A 25,312-nucleotide genomic window follows, 5' to 3' on the forward strand; every position below is an offset into this window, starting at 1 on the left:
CACATCTCTGTGTCCCATCTGTCTCAGAAGCCATGGCTGTTTTGCCATTAATGATTTGTCTCATTGTATTTGGTGTTTTTCTCAAAGCCTCAAATCCTGGAATCATGTGAATGTGAGAATTGCAGCTTGTATTTTAAAAAAAGTTTCTAGCTATCAGTGCTGAAGAGAAGAGTTTGAAATTGTGACCCAACTTCAGATTAAAGGCTCAAAAACCGGAAAACAAATTAAATGAACCCCAAATGCTTTGTTCACTTTTTTAATTATATATATATATAAATATATTGCACCTAGCTCATGATTTCAGAAAACGTGGGTTGGAAGTACTGTATGGTTGTTCTCTGAGCATATTTGACCCAAAAACATCAGAGGAGAAGGGAGTTGAGAGAAGAGCTGAGCTAATCATTTTTTGTTCTGGTCATTGGTTAGTCAATAGATAGCTAGGTAGATTAGATAGATTAAAGGGGTTAAACTGAAAGCTGAATTTTTTTCAGTGAATCAATAAAAAAAAATCAGTTGCGCTGAATCAACTATGTAGTTCAACCAATCCATAGTGTTTTGTTTCCAGGCATTTTTCAAGGGCTAGCTTCACACATCAGCTAGAGGAGGGCTGGACTTTGGACTATTTTGGGGTAGGTGTATCTCAGTCTCCCCTATTGAAGCTGTTCTACTGCATATAAATAAGGTTCTGGGATTAGAACCTGGGTCTCTCACATCCCAGGTGAGCGCCTTACTATTTGGTTAAAAGTTGTAGGGGGGGCACCACCGCTACCTCCTCCAGATGCTTTGTGAAGGGTAGCAAAGTCCTCTCATAAATCTAGCCTGAAAAAAGGTTTTGGCCAAAATTGTTGGGTGAATTCATGTCAAATTCACAAATAATTCCAGGTTGACTGAAACAGCATTTTTCAGCAAAAATTATTTGCTTGAAATTTTTCACCCAGCTCTAGTGGAGAGCATGGAACGTACAGTACATCTGACCCTTAATTACCATGAACTTATGCAGGAAAATCCCTGGCAGGTATGGTTAGGGAAAGATTCCACAGAAAGCAGCTCTCCCCAGGTCCTGGTTCCTTTCCACACGCTTACTGAGATGTGCCACTTTTTTTATCATCAAGCCACAAACACATGGGGATTGCATGAAGCAAAAAAGGAGAACTATGATGCTCAGACTCAACCTTCCCTTGTTTCAATAAAATCTGGGCCATTCTAACACATGTTCAGCTGTCCTTAGTCCATAAAAGAGGATGGCATGATCTAGCCTGTAGTGTGGACAAGGGGAACAGGGATAGAGCAATAAGCCACAGCATAAAATTTATGCTAAGGAAACATACAGTAAGAACTAAAAGAAGCCACATCTAGGATTGCCACCTTTCTAATTGCTCGTAACTGGACCACCGAAACCCTGCCCCTGCTCTGCCCTGCCCCTTTCCCCAAGGCCCTGCCTCTTCTCTGCCTCTTCCCCAGATCCTTCCCACTTCTCCACCTCTTCCTCCTCCCTGTCACTTGCTCCTTTTTCCCCTTCCCCCCATCGCTCACTGGATCATCTCCACCTCCCTCCCACCCTAGGGGCTCTCTCTGCTCCAGGGCTGGAACGGGAGCTGCTACAGCCTGACAAGGAGCCTGCCTGCAAGTAGGAGGCAGCCCCGGCTGAGCAGGGCCTGGTGCAGGTTAATTACACAACTCCTCCCTTCCTCCCCATGGTAACCAGATTTTGGTTTCCAGTCAGTACATCTGACCAGACACTGCCTGGTCCCCTTTTCGACCAGACTTTCAGGTTGAAAACGGGGCACCTGGCAACAGAAGCCAAAAAATGGACTGTCTGGGTAAAACCAGGATGGGTGGCGGCAACCCTAGTCACACCCTAAACTGAGACAAAACAATCAGAATATTCTGTGCTGCATAATAATGCAACAAAGATACACAGACACCATTAAGAACAGATTTAAAAATATCAGAGATGACAAGTCTGATTATTACATAGGAATCAGCAATTCATTTAAAGAGACTAAAGTGCTCTACACACAGTTTTTGTATGAATATAACTAGGGGTATTTCCATTAGGGGTAGGATTTCTTACCATTATGAAATAGCATAAGCCCTTGTGCAGATGCATTTATGCTACTATAAGGATACCTGATTCCCCTTCCTGTTCGGGAATAAACTACATTGGGGCTGTCATCTTGGTACATGAACTGGAACAGCTTGAGCTAAGAGCCCTGGCTCTACTGTGCCCCATACGCTGTAGATCAGCAGAGAGGCATACCTGTAAACAAACAAAACAAACAAAATACACTCTCTCTGTAAGTTATAGAAGCACATTCCTATTGGTATATCTCCATCCACAGTGGGGCTTGTATCACTCTATGGGTACCTCTACACAGCAAAGAGGATGCCGTGGCAGTGAGTCTCAGAGCCCCATGTCTACACACTCAGGCTCATGCTACAGTGCTAACAATAGCTGTGTAGATGCATTGAAGCCCACCCCCACTCCCTAGGCTTCAGAGCCTGAACTCCAGCTGGAGCCCAAACTTCTACAGTTATTTGTAGCACCATAGCATGAGCCCAGGTCTGCACAGTTGGGCTCTGAAACTCGCTGCCACAGGATCCTGCCTGCTGTGTAGACGTACCCTTACTTCACCAGTAAGAAATCATACCCCTAACTGAAAATTAGTTATACTGCCACCTTGTGTATAGACAAGGCCTCAATCATTTTAACTTTAATATAAAATATTCAGTATCTCTATATAAATAGTTATGCTGAAAGCTCAGTTGTTCTAGCAGAAATCCATTTTCCATAACAAATGTGTGTTTTTCTGGAGAAAGATCACTCTTCCCTCCTTTTGGTATCTAATAATCTTTTGCTAACACATGATTTAAGGAAACTAAAAATAAAATTCTTCAGCATTGTGACCCTAAGAGTACCCCAAGGCAAGATGTCACACTGTTGGCATGATATCTACCCAAAAGGTGGCATGTAATATCCCATTGGAAAACTAATAACTCACTGATCATTAATATTTTTGTATGATGTATGGACTGCCAACCCACAGAGACTTTTACAAATGGGCTGGAAATAGGTGACTAAGGCCTTGTCTACACTAGAGATCTTACAGCAGCACAGCTGTACTGATGCAGCTCTGCCTCTGGAAGATCTCCTGTGTAGCTTCTCTATGCCAATGGGAGAGAGCTCTGCTGTCAATTAAATATTAAATAATTAAACCACCCGCAGTGACATAGTGCTGTGCACCATACCACTTATGCTGGCAAAATTTATGTCGCTCAGAGAGGTGTTTTTTCACACTTCTGAGTGACATAAATTTTGCCGACAAAAGTGGTAGTGTAGATATGGCCTAAAAAATGTTTAAACCAGGCATGTCAGGGGGAGTTGATAAACAGATATTTTACAGACAAAAGAAAGAGGCCAACACCTCAAACCAAGTGTGGCCAAAGACAACGGGCTATTCATTTGTACTGGAGGTTATTGGACGAGATCATTCCCATTATAAAAATCACCAGCGGGAGAGAAGATAGCATGGCATCCACACTCAGAGGGGAAAAGGAACTTTTTCTGGGGCTGCGTTTTAGGAGAATACATTACAAAGGTTTACTAGACTATAAAGAGAGGGAAAGAGAGCTCCTGAGGTATTCTTCACCTGAGGAGACAAAAGAAGAGAACGCTGAGTTCTGTGAAGGGTCCTGGCCAGAGGGGCTAGTTCCACACAGAAGTTTGGTTGGAATCTACTCCTGTTCCAGATAATTGCGCAGGTGTCACAGTGATACACTAATTGCTGCTTAACCCAGTTGTGAAAACTGTGATTTCCTGTACATATTTCTGTTCCACATTCATCTGAAACCTATTCATCTTAAAAACATCCTCACTACCTTTCACAAGCCCTCACTTCAGCAAGTTCTTTTTGGGATTACCTTCAAAGCTCTTAATCCACAAAATTCACCAACATATAAATGAAACTATATTGAAACTTCAGGTATGGTTCTCGAAAGGATGTCTTGTGGGTGCTGAGACGTTTAAAGGAATGGTTCTGCTGGTGCCACTGGCTAGAAAGCTTTTCTTTTTATTAGAATTTGCAGAACCTGTCCCAGAATACTGGACACAAAGTGATGAAAAATAATAATCAGAAATAAAAAGCTGTACAATACCCAGCCAAACACCAGTATTGGCATGCATTGCTTCAGTCGTAATGTTTGGTTTAATACACACCTGCTGTAATATAATATATTAAATACAATTACAGATAAGGCAGGGAAAGTTGTAAAGTAAGGGTTAATGCGCACACAAGATTATACTCAAAGAAGGGGCAGGATATTTCTTCCAGAGGTATTACTGCATCTTTCTATTTTTGTATGAAAGATTGTCTTTACTATATCATTTCAAAATCCATCCCTGATCCCCATCTCATATCATTTACAAATTCCTTTGTGGTTTGGAGCAACATTTTTGGCACCATTCAATAGCCAACAATCCAGGTTTCTATTCCGTAACATTCTTCCTTAATGGGTTACAGAAACAATACAGCACAATAAATTAATTATGAGAAGTTACTTCTGGGAGTAGAACCCAAAGTTTCCTAAATAACTCCATTAGCTGGTGCCAGCAGTGGATCTTTGTAATATTCAATTAAATCAGATTTCCTTTCATACTACATCCTCTTCTCCTTAAGTATAATTGATAATCACCATATTTTTTCTGTTAGGGTTCATAGGTTCATATTTTGAGACACTCCTTCCTGATTTTTTCCAGCTGGAGCATAGAACTGGATAAAATAAGGGTGGGGAGGGATAGCTCAGTGGTTTGAGCATTGGCCTGCTAAACCCAGGATTGAGAGTTCAATCCTTGAGGGGGCCATTTAAGGATCTGGGGAAAAAATCTGTCTGGGGATTGGTCCTACTTTGAGCAGGGGGGTTGGACTAGATGACCTCCTGAGGTCCCTTCCAACAGGGATATTCTATGATTCTAAGAATATAAAAGGGCATAGGGCTGTCTGAACACTTCCATAGGACTGAAGGGGATTAATCTGTAACAGCCAGGCTCAGTGCCCACTGTACCATCACCTGTACCATCAGTCTGTTGAGAGTGACCCAACTGCTGGGTCCCACATGCTTTCAAGCCTACTAGGTCTGAGGAGACTCTAGTGACCGTTTGTAGTTCTGGGGCCTTAGGATGCAATCCTGAGCTCAGACCTCTTGTCTGATGCCATTCCTTGAGATGTGAGTCACTTCCATGCAACCACCCTAGACTCTGAAATCAGTGCCGAAGACCTCCCAAACCTCCCCCTCTCCATGCTCTGCAGACACCTATACACCCCACTCACCTCAGAGCTCCACCTAGGCTACAGTCACTCTCATCAGCTGGATCAGTTATACCACCACTGTGATGGACCATTGCTAAAGCTTGGTTGGGGGCTTTGTAACGGGGTGACCCTTGGATGTATTTCCAATTATTGCACAATAAACCTGCTCTGTGAGGTCTGTTTACACTTGGAAAGACATCAGAATAGCCATTACTTCTGTGCTGCCCTGCTGGAATAATGCAGACATGCCCAGTAGCTTCACACCAAGTAGCCTTAGAGCTCTGAACAAATTCAGAGCAAAATCATTCTTGCAAAACATTCATTTTGGGAAAAATGCCATTTTTAACAGAAAATGTATGTTTGAAGCATTATGATCAGCTCTACTAATTACATAAGTTAGTGTTTACTGGGTTTATAATAAACTATGACATGTCTGCTAACATTTTCATCATCATCATGAAAAAATGTGTTTTCTTGTCATGTGTTAGGAAGTGTACATAAGTACTATACCTCTGATTCCCTAAAATGTAACATCTTAAGCCATGTCTATACTATGGGGACTATGGTGGCATATATATAGTGTTGTACCTATGTTGGCATAACCCTGTAGTATACAGCCTATGGGGATGGAAGCATTTTTTCTGTCACTGCAGGAACACCACCTCCCAAAGTGATAGTACGTAGGTCAGCAGAAGCATTCTTCTGTTGACCAAACTACATCTATACTGGGGTTTAGGTCAGCATAGCTATGGAGCTCAGGTTTTTTCACACCCCTGAGTGCTGTAGCTATGTCAATCTAAATGCTAAATGTAGACTAAGGCCTGGTCTACATGGGAAAGTTACACACCAGTTTAATTTAAGGTGTGATTTAGAACCGATTTAATTAAACCGATGCAAAATACTGCGTGAATCCTCTTATTTTGATTTAAGAGTGATTTATTGCAGTTTAGCTTCATCCAATTCCAACCAATGAAATTGAAACTAAATTAAGCCTGGTTTAAACAACAATAGGTGTCCACACAGTCTTTGCATCAGTTTTTAATTCAACAGGCTTAAAAGCACATCTTAAGTTAAACCATTTCAGCTTTCTCACGTACAGAAGCCCTTAGAGAACATATTCCCTATGCATCTGTCACCTGCATAAAAATGCAGAAAGCAGTGTGTGTGTGTATATTGCTCACATTTAGGCTCCACTCCTGCAAGCAGAAAGAAGCTAATGGGATAACTGGGGTGCTTAAAATTAAGCACATACATACATACAACCCAGGAAACTACAGACCAGTTAGTTTAACTTCTGTGCCAGGGAAGATAATGGAGCAAGTAATTAAGGAAATCAGCTGCAAACACTTGGAAGGTGGTAAGTGATAGGGAATAGCCAGCATGGATTTGTAAAGAACACATCATGTCAAACCAATCTGATAGCTTTCTTTGATAGGATAACAAGTCTTGTGGATAAGGGAGAAGCGGTGGATATGGTATACCTAGACTTTAGTAAGGCATTTGATATGGTCTCGCATGATATTCTTATCGATAAACTAGGCAAATACAATTTAGATGGGGCTACTATAAGGTGGGTGCATAACTGGCTGGATAACCGTACTCAGAGAGTTGTTATTAATGGTTCCCAATCCTGCTGGAAAGGTATAACGAGTGGGGTTCCGCAGGGGTCTGTTTTGGGACCGGCTCTGTTCAATATCTTCATTAACGACTTAGATATTGGCATAGAAAGTACGCTTATTAAGTTTGCAGATGATACCAAACTGGGACGGATTGCAACTGCTTTGGAGGACAGGGTCATAATTCAAAATGATCTGGACAAATTGGAGAAATGGTCTGAGGTAAGCAGGATGAAGTTTAACAAAGACAAATGCAAAGCACTCCACTTAGGAAGGAAAAATAAGTTTCACATATACAGAATGGGAAGAGACTCTCTAGGGAGGAGTACGGCAGAAAGGGATCTAGGGGTTATAGTAGACCACAAGCTAAATATGAGTCAACTGTGTGATGCTGTTGCAAAAAAAAGCAAACATGATTCTGGGATGCATTAACAGGTGTGTTGTGAGCAAGACACAAGAAGTCATTCTTCCGCTCTACTCTGCGCTGGTTAGGCCTCAACTGGAGTATTGTGTCCAGTTCTGGGCACCGCATTATTTCAAGAAAGATGTGGAGAAATTGGAGAGTGTCCAGAGAAGAGCAACAAGAATGATTAAAGGTCTTGAGAACATGACCTATGAAGGAAGGCTGAAAGAATTGGGTTTGTTTAGTTTGGAAAAGAGAAGACTGAGAGGGGACATGATAGCAGTTTTCAGGTATCTAAAAGGGTGTCATAAGGAGGAGGGAGAAAACTTGTTCACCTTAGCCTCTAAGGATAGAACAAGAAGCAATGGGCTTAAACTGCAGCAAGGGAAGTTTAGTTTAGAAGAAAAAGTTCCTAACTCTCAGGGTTGTTAAACACTGGAATAAACTGCCTAGGGAGGTTGTGGAATCTCTATCTCTGGAGATATTTGAGAGTAGGTTAGATAAATGTCTATCCGGGATGGTCTAGGCAGTATTTGGTCCTGCCATGAGAGCAGGGGACTGGACTCAATGACCTCTCAAGGTCCCTTCCAGTCCTAGAATCTATGAATCTATGTTTGCTGGATTAGGGATTTAGTATGTTCTCAGACACAAGTGAATGAGATCTCTGGAAAAAGGAGACAGGATCCTGGTTATAGCCCTATCTATGTACATGCCTAAAATAGTTTCATCTACTCTGTCTCTGCCTAGCAAAAAAAGAGATCCTTCTAACATTAGTGGTGTTTAACTGTGGTTGCACGTGGCGGCCTAGAAGTAGGTATCTTTACTGAATTTTAGAACACCTTGGGACAACTCTACTGTCAGTTACAGTGGTGTGAATCCAGAATAAATCCACTGAAGTTGGGGGTATGTCTACACTGGCAAGTTTCTGCACCACAAGTTATACCACTTTTATTAAAATGCTGGAATTAAAGCGCTGTTACATGTCCACACTGGAGTGCATCCACATTAGCAGCTCTTGCAACAGCAAAGACAGCAGTGCATTGTGGTAGCTATCCCACTGGCTGCAGGGTGCTTTGGGAACGGTTTGCAATGCCTCATGGGGCAGGCACAGCATCACATGATACTGGTTTCCCAATCCCATTGTTCCATGGGCATCCTACTACATTGCCAGCTGCTTTTCAACTGAAGTGGCGGGGGTGCAGAGTGTGTGACAGGGAGTGTGTGTGTGTGGGTGTGGGTGTGTGTGGAGGGGGGAAAGAGACAGTGTGTTTTGGGGGACAGAGAGTATGTCAGTATGCTGTCTTGTAAGTTCAGACAGCGGCAGGAAGCAACCAATCCTGAAGCAGGGGGAGGGGGAAACCCCGACATCAGCCCCTGCCTCCCTCCCTGGGTTCTCTGCACAGCAATCTCTCTCTCTCTCTCTCACACACACACACACACACCTGCCTCTGTGTTCAACAGCATGAGCATTCCACGTTAATGGTTTGCTTTGTGTTCTGGAGCAGATCAGCACAGCATGCAAAAGCTGTCAGAAATGGTGCTTTGAAAGGGGAGGGGCGCATGTCTCCAGGGGAGCCAAGTTCAAAACAATGAGCAGAGCGGTCACTTGAGGCATTATGGGACAACTCCGGAAGCCAATTAGAGCACAGAAAGCAATCAAGTGTCTACACTGGCAATAGAGCACGGGAGCCTCTGCATAAATAGCCTTACGACTCTCATCGAGGTGTTTTTTTTGCAGCGCTGCAACTGAGGATTTCTGTGCACAGAGTGTATAAATAAAATAAATATGGAGATATATCTCTCTCATAGAACTGGAAGGGACCCTGAAAGGTCATCAAGTCCAGCCCCCTGCCTTCACTAGCAGGACCAAGTACTGATTTTGCCCCAGATCCCTAAGTGGCCCCCTCAAGGATTGAGCTTACAACCCTGGGTTTAGCAGGCCAATGCTCATATTGTGGGTACACGTCTGCAGTTTGAGTTCAAAAAGCTGCTTTACTGCACAGAACTTGCCAGTGTAGACAAGCCCTTAGTGTTGTAGCACCTGTTTAAGGCACTGATCCCGCAAGGAATGCCAGGTGGGTGGAACACTTCACTGGGGTTCAGCAGTGGCACAGATATCCACCCATGAAGTGCACCTGGTAGGATTAGAGCCTAAAAATGCTGCAAGATGAAAGGCCTTTTCTCTTTATGGATTCAATGGGGTTCCATGCAGATGCTTGGATCATGCTACTAAGCACCCTGGTTAGTTGGGACTGTATGATATATTTCATGCCATCCTGTTTTGGAACATATTTTCAATCTATATGCTTAGAAAAAGTCACACACACACACACGCTAAAGAGAGACCCTTAGTTATTAGCAGTTCCTTTGCTGTTAAACCTGAAATATCATTTTTGTTAACTCAGTTGGGACTTAATTCAATCTCTCTTTTACTTAACCTGGACCTCTTCATGGTAACAATAGAGTAAGATTGGAGTTTCAATAATCTGAACTATTATGTAACCAAAAATAAAAAGCAAAGCTTTCTTTTTAGCATAGGTATGCAAGCATAATATGAATTATTCTAAAGTGATTAATATTTAATAACAATTGCACTGAAGTGCATTATGCATAATTGGAAATCTGTTGGCAAGGTCAGCTACATTTCTTGGTTTAGTAAGGTCTATTTGGAGAACGTGAGAGGACTGAAGCAGAAATGAACAGGCAGTTTATTTCCCCTTAAAAGCATTTAATCCCCACCATCTGAGCTGGTTAGCTGTTGTGCAATATAATCTGGTAGATTTTTTTTTTATTAAACTTGAATTTATCTTTGTTTTACATTCTACTCCGGTTTAGTTATAGTATTTGTGACTATGCCATCATCTCTCTACTTTTCAGTACAGTCTAATTATATCCAGGCATCTTTAGTTATTTTCTTTCCTACTTTGTTTCATCTCATACAAAGCTACTGTTTGTTCTCTATTTTGGTAGCTATTTCAAGCTAAGAGTTCTCATTCTTTCAAAAATTTTATGGGGGCTGAGGTTCCTAATCCTGCAGTCTTTGGGCCAGATTCTCAGCAGGTGTAAATCAATATAACGCCATTGACTTTAGAAGAGCTGCTCTTCTACCAGTTCCTACCAGCTGAGAACATGATTGTTTGTATGCCAAAGACGACCATTGACCTATATGGCAGTTATGAATTCGTAAAGTCTGCCAAACCAAGTTATCCAGCACTGCTTATATGTTGTGCACACAGCAGTGGTTAATATCACATATTGATTTCTGATATTTCTTTGATATATTTTGTTAACAAGTAAGGACATGCCTTTGAACAAGAAAAGGTCTATTTCGGTCAGCTAAGAGGCATGTATTTGATCAGATTTTCACAATTAGGGACAAATTCTTCTCTTAGGCTAGGTCTACACTGGGGGAGGGGGAGGGGAGGTTGACCTAAGATACGCAACTTCAGCTACGTGAATAGCGTAGCTGAAGTCGGAGTATCTTAGATCGATTTACCTGGCCGTGAGGATGGCGGCGAGTCGACCGCTGCCGCTCCCCCGTCGACTCCGCTTCCACCTCTCACCATGGTGGAGTTCCGGAGTCGATGGCAGAGCGATCGGGGATTGATTTTATCGTGTCTACACTAGATGCGATATATTGATCCCCGATAGATCGATCACTACCTGCCGATCCAGCGGGTAGTGTAGACATACCCTTAGTGCATTCATTTTTTTTTCTCCCTTCTGACCTGGCTATCTCTAGGCTGAACGGTTCCCTGCCTTCACTATGATATCCCAACAAGAAATTCTGCCTAAGCAGATCTGCTTACTTTTTCTTCAGAGGGTTAATTGTGTCACTGCCCCACCGTTATAAGTTACTACACATCACTTCCTGTGCAAACCTAGTTTATTCTGAAGATAAAAACATTATAGAGAAAACATATTAAAAACAATAAAAGAACCTACAAGCATGCTAATAAGCTTACCAGAGATCACCCCAACCCTAACATGGGCTCTGGCAGGAGTAGACCACCCAAGGGGTTTCCTTGTGGTTTCAAGTCCATCACAGCTTCAGCTCAGAACAAGCAGTCTTATGGGCCCTCAGTAGACCAAATTCTTCCAACCCTTCACTAGGGACTGTGGACCAGAAGTGCTATCCATTGGCTTCCATATCAGGAAGAACCTCATGAGCCAGTTTAACACAGGGCTATTTATCCAAAATCCTCTCTTGGTCTCTTGATCCCTGGAGAATCCAGTTTGAACTAGTATAGGTAGCTCCAAGGGATGACTTCAAAGATCTGATAACTGGAGGAATTATATTAGCATCACCCACTCCTAGAGAAGTTATATACTATTCCACAATAATATATACACCACTGAATTTTTAATACAATGGACCCCAAAAGTATTAAACCTAATTCAATAAGATTTAACTTAATTCAACAGAGTTCTTTAATTCCATAAGGTTTGCCCAGGATATTGTCAGTCTGTTGCAGGCCTAATAAAATGTTTGTGTAGGTTCATAGATTTTAAGACCAGAACGGATCATTCTGATCATAGTCTGACCTCTTGCATAGACAGGCCATAGAATTTCACCAACTGCTTCCACATCAAGCCCATAACTTCTGATTGTGCTAAAAAATATTCAAGCATCTCATTTACATACAATAAATTGTGCTGCGTACCTGGAAAAGGCAGAAAATCCTTCAGATCAAATGGCTTAATCTCAAGGCAACTGCCAGTTGAATTAGATTTAGTGAGTAGTGCATCTAATCTGGTCAATAGAGAGAGAGAGGGGATCCTGGCAGTGACTGATTTTTCTCCACAGGCTGAATCACTATAGTCCACTGTCAAAATACATTACCATTTTGCCTTTTCAAATTAGTAAATCAGCCAACAAAACATGTTTCTGAAGTAGGTAAAATGTCCCAATCCTCCAATCAGCTGCAGTGCCCTGCACCCTCCTAGAGTCCCAGCATGGCCACGTGGGGGTGCAGGGGTGTGTCCCTAACGGAGCTCATTGAAGGATTGGGGCCAACGTGCTAAACAGTGAAAAAGTCAGTTTGAGAAGATAAAATACTGCAGTTGGAAAATGTACAACAAAAACTTATATTCCTGTTTGATATTTTTCTGGGGCCCATACATTTCTGTATTCCTCCTCTCTTGTACCGGGCTGTTTCCATGCAAGTTATGGTAAAGCTCCGATTGAATTGCAAAGGAAGCATAATAGAGCCCATAGTGCTTTATGGAAAGCAAACATGACCTATATTTAGTCACTCCCTTAAGTAACACTATGCACAGCATAAAGTACTATGAACAGGCATGTAAAGCACAAGGGAATAGGGAAGTCTGAACCATTTTGCAGGTAAAGCTTCAATACTTAACAATTCTAGTGAAATCCTATTAAGGATTCTCTTATGCACTGGATCTGCATTTTGGCTAGACATCCCATAAAAATCTTCACTGTACAATAAGGTCAAGATATCTTCATAAGGTTTTATTTTAGGTAGTACTTACTTTACAGCATTAGTTTACAGTGGGTTTAAAATGTGGCAATAAGACCAGACCTTCAAATAACATAATCATTTAAGTCAGTTCCAATTCATTTTAACACAAAAATTCAAGTTAATTCATTGGCTCCAAGCATTTTTCTTTATTTTTTTTATTTAGCATAGTTTCAATGATTTCAGATTACTTTTGGCTATTCTATTTTGAAAACATTTGACAGTACCCTTAAAAGATTAGTATAAATGGGTGGTGTTTCCATTATACGCACAGACAGTGTCTACACACACACACACAAAACTTGCAGTGATTTAACAAAAGGTATTATTTTAAACCAATTTAGTTAAACCAGTAGCATCACACTAATAGGTGTGGACACATTTCAGTTTGAGAGTGTTTTATTTCAGTTTAATCTAAACTAATCCTAATCAATGTAAAATAAACACACATACAAAAACTAGTTTAAATCAAATTAAGAGTGTTCATACAGTCTTTAAACCAGTTTAAGTAAATTGTTTTTTAGGCTGTGGCTACACTCGAAACTCCAAAGTGCTGCTGCAGGAGCGTTCCTGCAGCAGCGCTTTGAAGTGTGAGTGTGGTTGCGCACCAGCGCTGGGAAAGAGCTCTCCCAGCGCTACAGGTACTCCACCTCCCTGAGGGGATTAGTTTACAGCGCTAGGAGCTGTTTGCACGGGTGCTTTACAGCGCTGTAACTTGCTGTGCTCAGGGAAGTGTTTTTTCATATCCCTGAGCGAGAAAGTTGTAGCGCTGTAAAGCGCCAGTGTAGCCATAGCCTTAGAAGTCACATCTTTAGTTAAACTAGTGCAACTTTTTCTTGTAGACAATGTAAGTAGTTTATACAGAGAGTACCAGCTTTTCTATTGCTTTGCACCTTGTATAGTCCTTCTATCTGTACAAAGTGTGTTGTTACAGCATATCCTCCTTGGACCCCCTTGAGGCCCTGTGACCCTAAAAGTATCCCAGTGCCAGAGGGCAAGGAGCTCACTGTTATCAGGTAGTGAGTTTCAGCTGGCCTGATCAGGTCAGTGTACCCCATTCACTTATTGTTGTAATCTATATCTAATAGGTCTCATGTGAGGTATCACTGGAAAACCAGTTACACACTGTCCGGGGAGTGGGTAAACAGGTTTCTTCCAGACAAAGGAAAGACTGATGCTTCCGTCCAGGTGCAATCACAGACAACTGGTAATCACAGTCAAGTGGCCATTCATTAGCATATCAGAGGCTGCAGGGACAGATCACTTTGCATTGTAGAAAGCACCAGCAGGGAAGAAACCAGCATGGAACCCTCTCCTTCAGATTCCATAACACTTCTTGTCATAGCAGGGATACAGAACTTTGAGAGGATACATTTCAAAAGTTCACTGGACAAGAAAAAAAGGTGGGGGATAAAAAACCCCATGTTATCTTTCACCTAAAGTGACAGAGGAACCAAGCACTTTGGACTTTGTGGGAGATCGTGACCAAGAGGATGGACGGCCATCTTGCTGGAAGGAGGTGTGGTAAGAATCTTACCTTGAGCCAAGCCTGCAATTTTGTTAAGCCTTAGTCACTAGAAAGCACTTTTCACTTATTTGCTTGTAACCCTTTCTGACTTTATCCCTCACTCTTGAACTCACTTAAAATCTTCTCTGTTTGTTAATAAGATTGTTTTACTTTTAATAAACCAACCCACTGCTATGTTTGAATGGAAGTTAAAGCAACAAACTGCTATGGTTTTGTCTCTTTAAAGGAGCAATGGACCTTAGTGCTTCTCTAAATGTTGCAAGAAAGGGCTAGACATTTCAGGAGAGATGGTTTGGGGAAAATTCAGGACTGGGGTGTGTGTTGGGGTTACTTGTCTAGTAGTAACTAAGGCTGATGGAAACAGAAGTGTGGCTGCGGAGTAACAAGCAGGCTGCTGGAGTCAGAACAGCTGAACCAGGGCTGCTTCACACGCAGACACTCCGTGCATGCTTGTATGCTGGCTGGGAGCATCCAGACAGGGAGCTGCTGCAGTAGAGCATTTTATGGTACTCAGGATTACACCACAATTGGTGATATAACCTCATTGGTCTGGGGTGCATCCCAAAATGTGACAAGCCCACGATGGCACAATGCAACAGTGGTTCAGCCTCTGTGTCCCTCCTAGTCCTTTCAGTATTCTTGAAACATGCCTACCGTCTTTCAGGGAGCTTCTACCAATTAATAGTCTCTCTTTCAAAGAAAACAAAACAAAAAGGGGTGGCGGGGGGACCAGGGGGCCATGGCCCTCCTACTTTTTACCAGCCATAAGGATGAGTGACAGTGGGGGGAGGAGCAGAGAAGAGCAAGCGGGGGGGCAGGGCCTTGGGGGAAGGGATGGCATGAGGGTGGGGCCTCAGGGGCAGGGACAGCACGGGGGGCAGGGTCATGGTTCTGGCACCGGTGCCTCCCCCCACACACACACTTTTAGGAAGCTTTCACTACCCCTGTGGGGGCGAGGGGCGGGGGAACCTTTCACTTTTCCTCAGCTAGCTTTCTGTCTCATTAACTCAATGACAAAGGACTTCCTTCCTAGAGATCCAGCTCCTATCCAACCTAATGACCCCCAACGCTTCTTTCTGGAACCCTTCCCCCAGTCTAGTTTTCTTATTCCCTATCTGCCTGAGGTTAGTCTTTTCCTAGGCCTGCCCCAGAAACCTCCTTCTCTCCTACCACCCTTTCTCTTCAAGGGCAGTAACAGAAGACAACCTGCCAAATCACCCAACTCTTCCCCAGCTGGGTCTGACAATTGAATTGTGCTACCTGGGCCCTAGTCAATCGGGATCAACTGGAGGGCATAACAAAGGGGATCTGCCCAGGTTAGGCTGAGCCCAAGTCCCCTTAAAGTGCCAGCCAGCCTGTGACATGGGTATAAAATGCTACCAGATCAGAATGATAGTGTTTGACAGCCATTTTGCGCTCACATTGCACAGGTATAAATGACCACATAAGATGCAAGGCAGTGGACAATCAAGCTCACTCTGGATGTGGTCCAAATGTACCCTCTTCCTGGATTTTTACTGCTACTAGTGACTTAAGTATCAGCAAAACATAAGCCTAGTTTTAAGCTTTTCCCTGACTGATCCTCACATTTTTCCCATGCTCCAGCCCCAGCAGAGAGAGAGAGAAATAACAATGTTCTGCTACCTCCTAACTCTCGTGGATCTTGAGTTGGAACTAATAGCCCTTCCCCCTCCTGGCCTGCCAAGCAAGAGTCAGCAGAAATCCCTTTGCTCCTTTAAGCAGGGTTCCAGCACATGACAGTAGGGTTAATCAGCATAAGAGCCATATGTTCAGTTACTTTCCAGAATCCTAAAACCTGCCATCTATGTTGCTGAGTCCTAGGTGAAATAAGGCCTATGGTGATATACATCCCCGTCTCATCTACAGCAAAATAACTATCTTAAGAGAAACCCTAGTTAAACGGTACCAACTTTTCCCAGGCCTAGCAACACATTATAGGCCCATGCTCAGCCGCAGCCAAGGAAGCAATGCAGAGTGGTTTTAGTGCGCACCTTGTTCCTTGGCTAGGTGATGGGTGGTTGTCTGCCTCTTTCTTCCTTGGCTCTGACTAGATCATTCTAAAACCAGCTACACGAGAATAACCGAGCTTACTCCTTATTAAGAGCTATGACATAGCAGCTGATGGACTGAAACACAATAAATGAGAGAGCAACTTTGTGTGTTTAGTCTAAAAATTCTCACTTTGCATGTTTGATCTGGACAGCAGCATGTTGCTAACTGCGTCATTCGGTATTGTTAGCAACGATACAAAGCCTATATGTATGGCCAATAGACAAGTGTTCAATCTCCTGACTTTAAAATAAACAGTTCTTTCTTTAGCATGTCTTTTTAGATAATGAAAATGGTAGGAGACATTTATCTGGTTTTGATCAGTTATATGCATTATTGCTTAATTAATAGCATTAAGTATCTGAACAATGAAATTGCTCCCCTAATGAAAACTCAACTCTAAAATATAGGAAATAATGGAATCCATCCAAGCAAAATGAAAGGAATGAGAAGAGGTTGTTGTGAAAAATCTATCTTTAAATATTGAAGTTGCGTACATGTCCATGGAAATATGCTCTGTTGTGAATCTGTCTGGGATGCTGGCAAGGTTCAGCTTGATACGTTAAAGGGAACAAAACATTCTGTGTTGTCATCAGAGTGTTTCAGCTGACTGCAATGCTCCCAGGTGAACCAGATATAAACTCTCCGTTTCCACAACAACTCACGTACCTTGGGGTAAATCAGACATTAAATCCCAGGACACCAGCTGACCTAGACTCATCAGTAAGGAAACAACAGGGCTGCCCATTAGCTGCAGATAAGATACAAACAGCTAAACATTTTACAGCTATAATAAAGGGAAATTTGTTTGGGGAAAGTCCATTAAACACAGTATGACTTATTTAGAAGTAATTTTTGGTTATATTTAAAGTATTACAGTGAACTGATTGTGTTTAACCTAGCTCAAACTGGCAGTGTACATCTTTAATTTTTTTCTTTAGATTTATAAAAAGGTAACTTTCCACCTGGCTCCTATTACACCTAACATACTTAATGCTACGTATAAATTTACCACTTTTCAGAGGCAAAAGACAAGGCTCATCAGACGATCAAGGCTCTTCTTTTCCCAAGCCAATGCCTTTAGAAAATAGTTGGGTCTTGCATGATGCCCTGAAAGCTAGCAGATTCATTAACTAGCAGACCACCTAAAGGAGAAAGAAATGAAGAGTCAAATATCTCCCTGAGAATACTACGCCCTTTCACAGATCAATGTTGGATATGTTATGTCAAATGTTCACACTGTGGCAGATCCTGTGAGAAAGACAGAGCTATAGCCCAACCCATACAAAGCTTTATAGACCAAATTCAGCACCTTTGCTCTGAGATTAATTTGTTTGTTGTTTATTGAAGTATTTGGAACAGCTTTTGAGCTATGCTACAGACTAACATGCTCATGAATATAATATATATATTAGGGCTGTCAATCGCAGTTAACTCACGCGATTAACTCAAAAAAATTAATCTCAGTTAAAAAAATTAATTGCAATTGCCATTTTAATCGCACTGTTAAACAATACAATACCAAGTGAAATTTATTAAATTGGATGTGTTTCTACATTTTCATATATATTGTATTCTGAGTAGTAACTGAAATCAAAGTGTATATTATTTTTAATACAAATATTTGCACTGTAAAATGATAAACAAAAGAAACAGTATTTTTCAATTCACCTCATACAAGTACTGTAGTGCAATCTTTCTTGTGAAAGTGCAATTTACAAGTGTAGATTTTTTTTTTTTTGTTATACAACTGCACTGAAAAACAAAACAATGTAAAACTTCAAAGCCTACAAGTCCACTCAGTCTTACTTCTTGTTCAGCCAACGGCTAAGACAAACAAGTTTACATTTCCAGGAGATAATGCTGCCCTCTTCTTATTTACAATGTCACCTGAAAGTGAGAACAGGCATTTGCATGGCACTTTTGTAGCCGGCATTGCAAAGTATTTACATGCCAGATATGCTAAACGTTTGTATATCCCTTCATGCTTCGGACACCATTTCAGAGGACATGCTTCCATGCTGATGACGCTCGTTAAAAAAATAATGCATTAATTACATTTGTGACTGAACTCCTTGGGGGAGAACTGTATGTCCCCTGCTCTGTTTTACCCACATTCTGCCATATATTTCATATTATAGCAGTCTCGGATGATGACCCAGCATATGTTGTTCATTTTAAGAACATTTTCACTGTAGACTTCACAAAACACAAAGAAACTAGAAATGTGAGATTTCTAAAGATAGCTACAGCACTTGACCCAAGGTTTAAGAATCTAAAGTGCCTTCCAAAATCTGAGAGTGACGAGGAGTGGAGAGTAGAGCATGCTTTCCAAAGTCTTAAAAGAGCAACACTCTGATGTGGAAACTACAGAACCCAAACCACCAAAAAAGAAAATCAACCTTCTTCTGGTGGCATCTGACTCAGATAATGACCATGCGTCGGTCTGCGGTGTGTCAGATTGTTATTGAGCAGAACTCGTCATCAGCATGGACGCATGTCCCCTGGAATGGTGATTGAAGCACGAAGGGACATATAAATCTTTAGCGCATCTGGCACATAAATATCTAGCGATGCAGTCTACAACAGTGCCATGAGAATGCCTTTTCTCACTTTCAGGTGACATTGTAAACAAGAAGCAGGCAGTATTATCTCCTGCAAATGTAAACAAACTTGTTTGACTTGGCGATTGGCTGAACAAGAAGTAGGACTGAGTGGACTTGCAGGCTCTGAAGTTTTACATTGTTTTGTTTTTGAGTGCAGTTATTTTTGTACTTAATTCTACATTTGTAAGTTCAACTTTCATGATAAAGAGATTGCACTACAGTTCTTGTATGAGGTGAATTGAAAAATACTATTTCTTTGTTTTCTTTACAGTGCAAATACTTGTAATCAAAAATAAATATAAAGTGAGCACTGTACACTTATATTCTATATAGTAATTGAAATCCATATATTTGAAAATGTAGAAAACATCCAAAAATATTTAAATGCATGGTATTCTATTATTGTTTAACACTGCGATTAATTTTTTTAATTGCTTGACAGCCCTAATATACACATACACACACACACACACACACACACACAAATGTAAACCAAAATGTCTTCTATAAAAATCAAGTCAAGCCCTTCCACTCCCTCCAAAAAACACATTCTTGTTCAGTTCTCAAGATCCCAACTTACATGCATGCTAAAGTTATAACTGCCTTGTATTTTCAGTGACTAATCAGCTTCGCACTTTGTGAAACTCACTGTATAATTTATTAAGAACCAACCTGCTCAGATTTAGTAACTAGCTGATTCACATGGTGTGAGGTTTTTAAAGCAGATCTCATATCTAAGCATTAGTACATCAAATGCTTTCTGAGAACGTACACTTAGAAATAATGGAATCAATGCTTTGAATACAAATAGATTGTTAAAATTATGTTGATTTGTGATTTTTACAGCAATACTATATCAAGTTAAGCCACCAGTACAACTCTGCATTCCTCAGTAATGATGTATTTATCTGTAAGCAGCAGCATTCTTTACCAAGGATATGCAGCTTGGATTGGATCTATAGCTCAGTAGGAGTTCTCCTGGACTCTCACAAGGCACTGTCTAAATGCACCTGCAATTTTCTGTGGCTTTTCCTATGGGACAATGCTTACCACATAGCAACATCTAATGAGCAAGTTGCAAAGCTAGCTTCATACTCCCTCCCCCACTCTCCTCCCCTGGGATGACTTCATCCACTTGCGGGAAATGCATCCAACATCTTAACTATCACAGTTAAATAGAAAGGTTTGAAAATATGGTGGCAATGTTATAAACAGGCAACCAACATTTTGTGGAAAGGTGATTAGGAACATGCTTTTGACAATAAAATGTGTAAAATGACTATAGCTGATGCAATACTAAACCCTAGTTCACTGCTACTTACAGAAACCAAATAGTCAAGAACTAATTTAGAGTCCACTGCATCACAGCTCCAGTCCAGCAAAGTGCTGAACTGAGAGTTCAGGTTGCTAAGCACCTTAAAAGAAGATCTCAGTACCTTGCAAAATTTGGCCTCTAGTTTATATATTTTTGAGGGCAGGGATGGTGGACCAAATCCTCAACTTGACATAGCTCTATTTTTCAATGGCGCTATGACAATATTCACGAGCTGAAGATCTGGCCCCTTATCTTCTGCATATTGTACAGCACTGAGCACACTCTCTGCGTAACCCATAATAAAAATAATAATGAACTTGAAGAAAGCCACCCCCTGCTCATTTACATGAAATGGGCCTGCGGAATGGTATATATTGCATCTCCTTGCTTGTCTAGGGGATTAGCCTCAGGATCCAATCCTTTTCTCACTTACACCTGCGTAGATTTGGTGTTACTGTAGGGACCTCGGGGAAGTTACACCAGTAAAAATCAAAAGTAAGAGAGAGGAGAATCAAGCTCTCAGTATGGATCTTATTAGATAACCCGTTTGTCTGTAACTGCTTCCTACTTCAAGCAAAAGCCTCTACTCACTTGCTTAGGGCCCTACCAAATTCAGAGTCCATTTTGGTCAATTTCATGGTTATAGGATTTAAAAAATCATAAATATCTGAAATCATGAAATTTAAATCTGAAATTTCACAGTGTTGAAATTGTAGGGGTTCTGACCCAAAAAGGAGCTGGGCGGGTGGGTGGGTGGGGGGTCACAAGGTTATTGTAGGGGGTTGTGATACTGCTACCCTTACTTCTGCGCTGCTGCTGGCAGCAGCACTTCCTTCAGAGCTGGGCAGCCAGAAGGCGGTGGCTGTTGGCCAGATGCCCAGCTCTGAAGGCAGCACCCACCAGCAGCAGTGCAGAAGTAAGGGTGGCAATACCATACCATGCCATCCTTACTACTGCACTGCTGCTGGCAGCGGCTCTGCCTTCAGAGCTGGGCTCCTGGCCACCAGCTGCCACTCTCTGGCCACCCAGCTCTGAAAGCAGCCCAGAATTAAGGGTGGCAATACCATGACACACACCCCCCCATACCTTTGCGCACACACACCCGCAACCCCTTTTTGGGTCAGGACCCCCAGTTTGAGAAATGCTGGTCTCTTCCATGAAATCTATGTAGTTTAGGGTAAAAGCACACAAGACCAGATTTCACGGTCTGTGACATGTTTTTCATGGCCGTGAATTTGATAGGGCCCTATACATGCTGAACAGATCACAAAGCCCAGGACTTTGTGCATGAGAGTGGGGGATATACAGGGCCGGTGGAAGGATGTTTCGCGCCCTAGGCAAAACTTCCACCTTGCGCCCCCCCCCGTCCCCGAGCCCCCGCCCTGAGTCACCCCCCCACGGCAGTTCCCCCCTGCCGCCCTGAGGCACCCCCCCGTGGTAGCTCCCCAATCAGCTTAGGCGCCGCAAGCCTGGGAGGCGGGAGAAGTGAAGCAGCCACGGCGTGCTCGGGGAGGAGGCAGGGCAGGGGTAAGCTGGGGCGGGGAGTTCCCCTTGCGTGCCGCCCACCCTCCTTGCTGCAGGCGGCCCTCCCCGCGCTCCACTGCCCCAGCTCCCTCCGCCTAAATGCCGGTGGCGACCGGGGCGGCCGAAGATCCGGCTGCCGCGGTCGCTGCCGAAGAAAATGGCGCCCCCCAAATCCTAGAGCCCTAGGCGACCACCTAGGTCACCTAAATGGTTGCACCGGCCCTGGGGATATATCTATCTTGATTGACAGCATCCAGCTATGGAACAATCTTCCGTAGGAAACTTAGGTGAATCCAGAGTCTGACCATTTGAAATTCTACAAAGCTTTCTTCTTTCAGCCATCATAAGAAGAAGAATGTCATTCACAGTATCCACAAACCCTTCTACCTGCCTTCCCCATTTAAAAGAAAAAATAATCTCCGTTAGACCAATTATGTATAAGAATTGTTGCTTAGTTACTGAAATGAGAAACTGATGAAATTTCAGCTATACTGTGGCCCAGGTTCTGGAGTCCAACTGAAATGTACACAGAGCATGTCAGGAGGATGGCAATGCAAAGGTGGCATAAAGCTCACTTTTGCCTTCCTCTGATCCTGTGTGTAGGGCTGGGCCACCACTGGCTGCAAACTGTTTCAAGGCTGAACAAAACTTCATCCCAGATTGCTATTGCATAGGAACATTCTGGCCATACTCCACCTTGTTCCAGCCATGCCTCCTTTGCTGTGCCTCCTTTCGCCTGCTATCCCAGCAGCAGGGAGGAGTGGGTGTATGAGCTTGTATGCTGGCTCTAGGCCACTGAGGACTCCCCCTTGCAATGGAAGAGAGTCTTTTTAAGTCTGGTTAAGTCATCTCGATGGGCAATTCTGCAGGAGGTGCAGCACTAGAGAATATAACCCTTTATCCTTGTGCCCAACAGGCACTGGCCCACACTGAAGGAAATGGAGAGCCACCCCACCCCAAAGAAGCTGCAGGAAGACACAATTTCTCCCATAAATCCTATGAACACCTTTGTAGAGTACAGCACGCTCCTTCCCAGAGAGGACGGGGCATGGCCTCAGCATCCCTTTTGGGATAGCTGGTGTCCCAATGTGTGCTGGCATGGAACAAATCCTGTGCCAGATGTGCACATCAATTATAATTGTGCCTGAGAAGATCTGAGTGGGGGAGAGAAGCTACAAAAATTAAAGCAGGAAAATGGTTCCGTTTGACCAGCTAATTCTTTTACATTTCACTGCCGTCTAATCCTCTCTTTGCATAATGTGGTTACGCTGCTAAAAATGGAGTAATCAAGAGCTTTCTGCTGTGCTTCTGAAATGCCAATATTAAAGGTTATCATAAACTGCAGTTGTTAGTATGTAACATACCACGTACCAATGTACTGCTAATTAAATGGGTGAAATTTTTGCTGATCAGTGGGTAAATTCATACTTTTATCACCACATATGTTGGGGGGTTTTTTGTTTGTTTTTTTAGGTGATACAGATCAAAATTCTGATTACAGGCAGGTTTTGTGTTCCAGGTGTTCTTACAGTAGTGTAGCACCTGCCCACCATTGCCTCACCCCAGCTAATCATGCAATTTAGAAGTTTAATAATATATATTCTGAACGATCCAGGTCAGAGGGTATAAATCATAACACAAAATCTATGTCTTTGAGACATTGATATTTCTCAGAAACCAGTCAAAATACAAACACTCAGAGAAAATGTATGCCAATGGCTAATTTATCTTTATGTATCTTTTGTAAAAGTAATACAAATCAGATTCTCTCTCACTCTAGAGGATGACAAGGCTTGGGGAAACTACATAGACTGTGTTTTCATCCCATGGAGACAGAAGACCAGGGAAAATGGCTCCCAGTGTCCCAACAGTGACCTCCTTTTGCTGATTAAGGACACAACTTCCCCTAGACGCTGTTATATTTCATTGTGCCAGATGGCAATAAGACGTAGTATGACACGTAGAAACCCAGTCATGCACGGAGAAACGCTAAAGACAGAATATTGACTGTGTGGTGGCATTGTGAACAGTGTCGTGTTAAGAGTCATTTTGAATTGCCTCCTGCCCATGCCGGCACACAAATAGTTCACCACAGCTCTTACGTTTGATGCATTTTTTATGCATCTGTCAACTCCCGCTTTTCTGTGGCGCTTAGATCAGGGCATTCATTGTCACTGCTTTGAAGATTCTGATGGAAATGTCCTCTCCCTTCCCCCTGAAATAGCAACTGCCTTCATGAAACTGCCTTTTCCACTGGAACACACACATAAATGGTGCTCCCTTAATATGTTAGTCACATCTTTACAGTTCTGTGATAGACACTGATGCTATTTTATTTTCCAGTCTTGAGGGGAGGAAAAATACTGCGTCTCAGTGAGGGGGCAGGAAAGCTTTTGAGGCAGATAAAACTCCAGTTTTGAGTATTTTCCAGATGTCTACTGCTGGATCAGAACTGGAGTACAATTGTTTTAAAAAATGATTGATTTTTACGTAAAGAGTAATCACCTGCAAATATGGATGTCTCCATAAAATATTAATGTATTTGATCCAAAGCCAAAGTTTGCCATTCAGTGAATGCAAATTTCTTTGAAAGTGGTAAATTCCCATCCATAAAATAAGACCTTTTACAAATACATCAGAGGCAAAGAGTACTTGCATCAAATCTAGCATCAGGAGCCATGAGTGGACCCTTTTGCTTCAGCAAAATCCTGTTGAATCCAGTGGAAATTCATATAGGGCCAGGGGGATCCAAGTTTAGCAGATCCCAATGCAAGATCAGAATTCTATTTCTTTGTGGTGGGGGGCCTTATTTATAAAGAGCATGGTGTTAATGTGATGCTAAAATTTTTATATATTTATATATTAATATTTTATATATAATATTATGGTAGGGTCAAAAGTCCCCAATTCAACAGTCCTTCCTTATTTAACAGAACACTGCAGCTCATGCTTAATTTTAATCGTGTGCTTAACTCCCACTGACTTAGAGTTAAGCATACTTCAGTGCTTTGCTGAATAGGGGATAAACTTAAGTATAGGCATAAATGATTTGCTGACCTGGGGCTTACGTGTGCTAGGTGCTATGTCAACACACAGGAAGACACAGTCCCTGCTCTGGAGAGCCTGCACTCTAAAAGACAAAACCCAAGCCAAACCAAAAACCAGATAAAACGTAGGGATTTCAGCAAAGTTATCAAGGTGACAATTAGCATATATCGTGTTTGTTCCTTTATTATATTGTTGCCCCTTTTTGACCGAGCAGCTAGTCAAAGTTCCAGTTAGGAGGAGAAATTGGTGATAGTCAGGTATTTCTTTGATGCAGTCTTTCGTTATTTACAAGGTATGTACAAAGTCCTGCTTCACTGGGCATAGGAGAAACCAAGAACAAAAGGAGCAAAGACTTAGGGCTTGGCTACACTTACAAGTTACAGCACATTAAATCAGCCCTGGGCACCCTAACT

This window comes from Malaclemys terrapin, chromosome 1, assembly GCF_027887155.1.
Source record: "Malaclemys terrapin pileata isolate rMalTer1 chromosome 1, rMalTer1.hap1, whole genome shotgun sequence".
NCBI lineage: Eukaryota > Metazoa > Chordata > Testudines > Emydidae > Malaclemys > Malaclemys terrapin.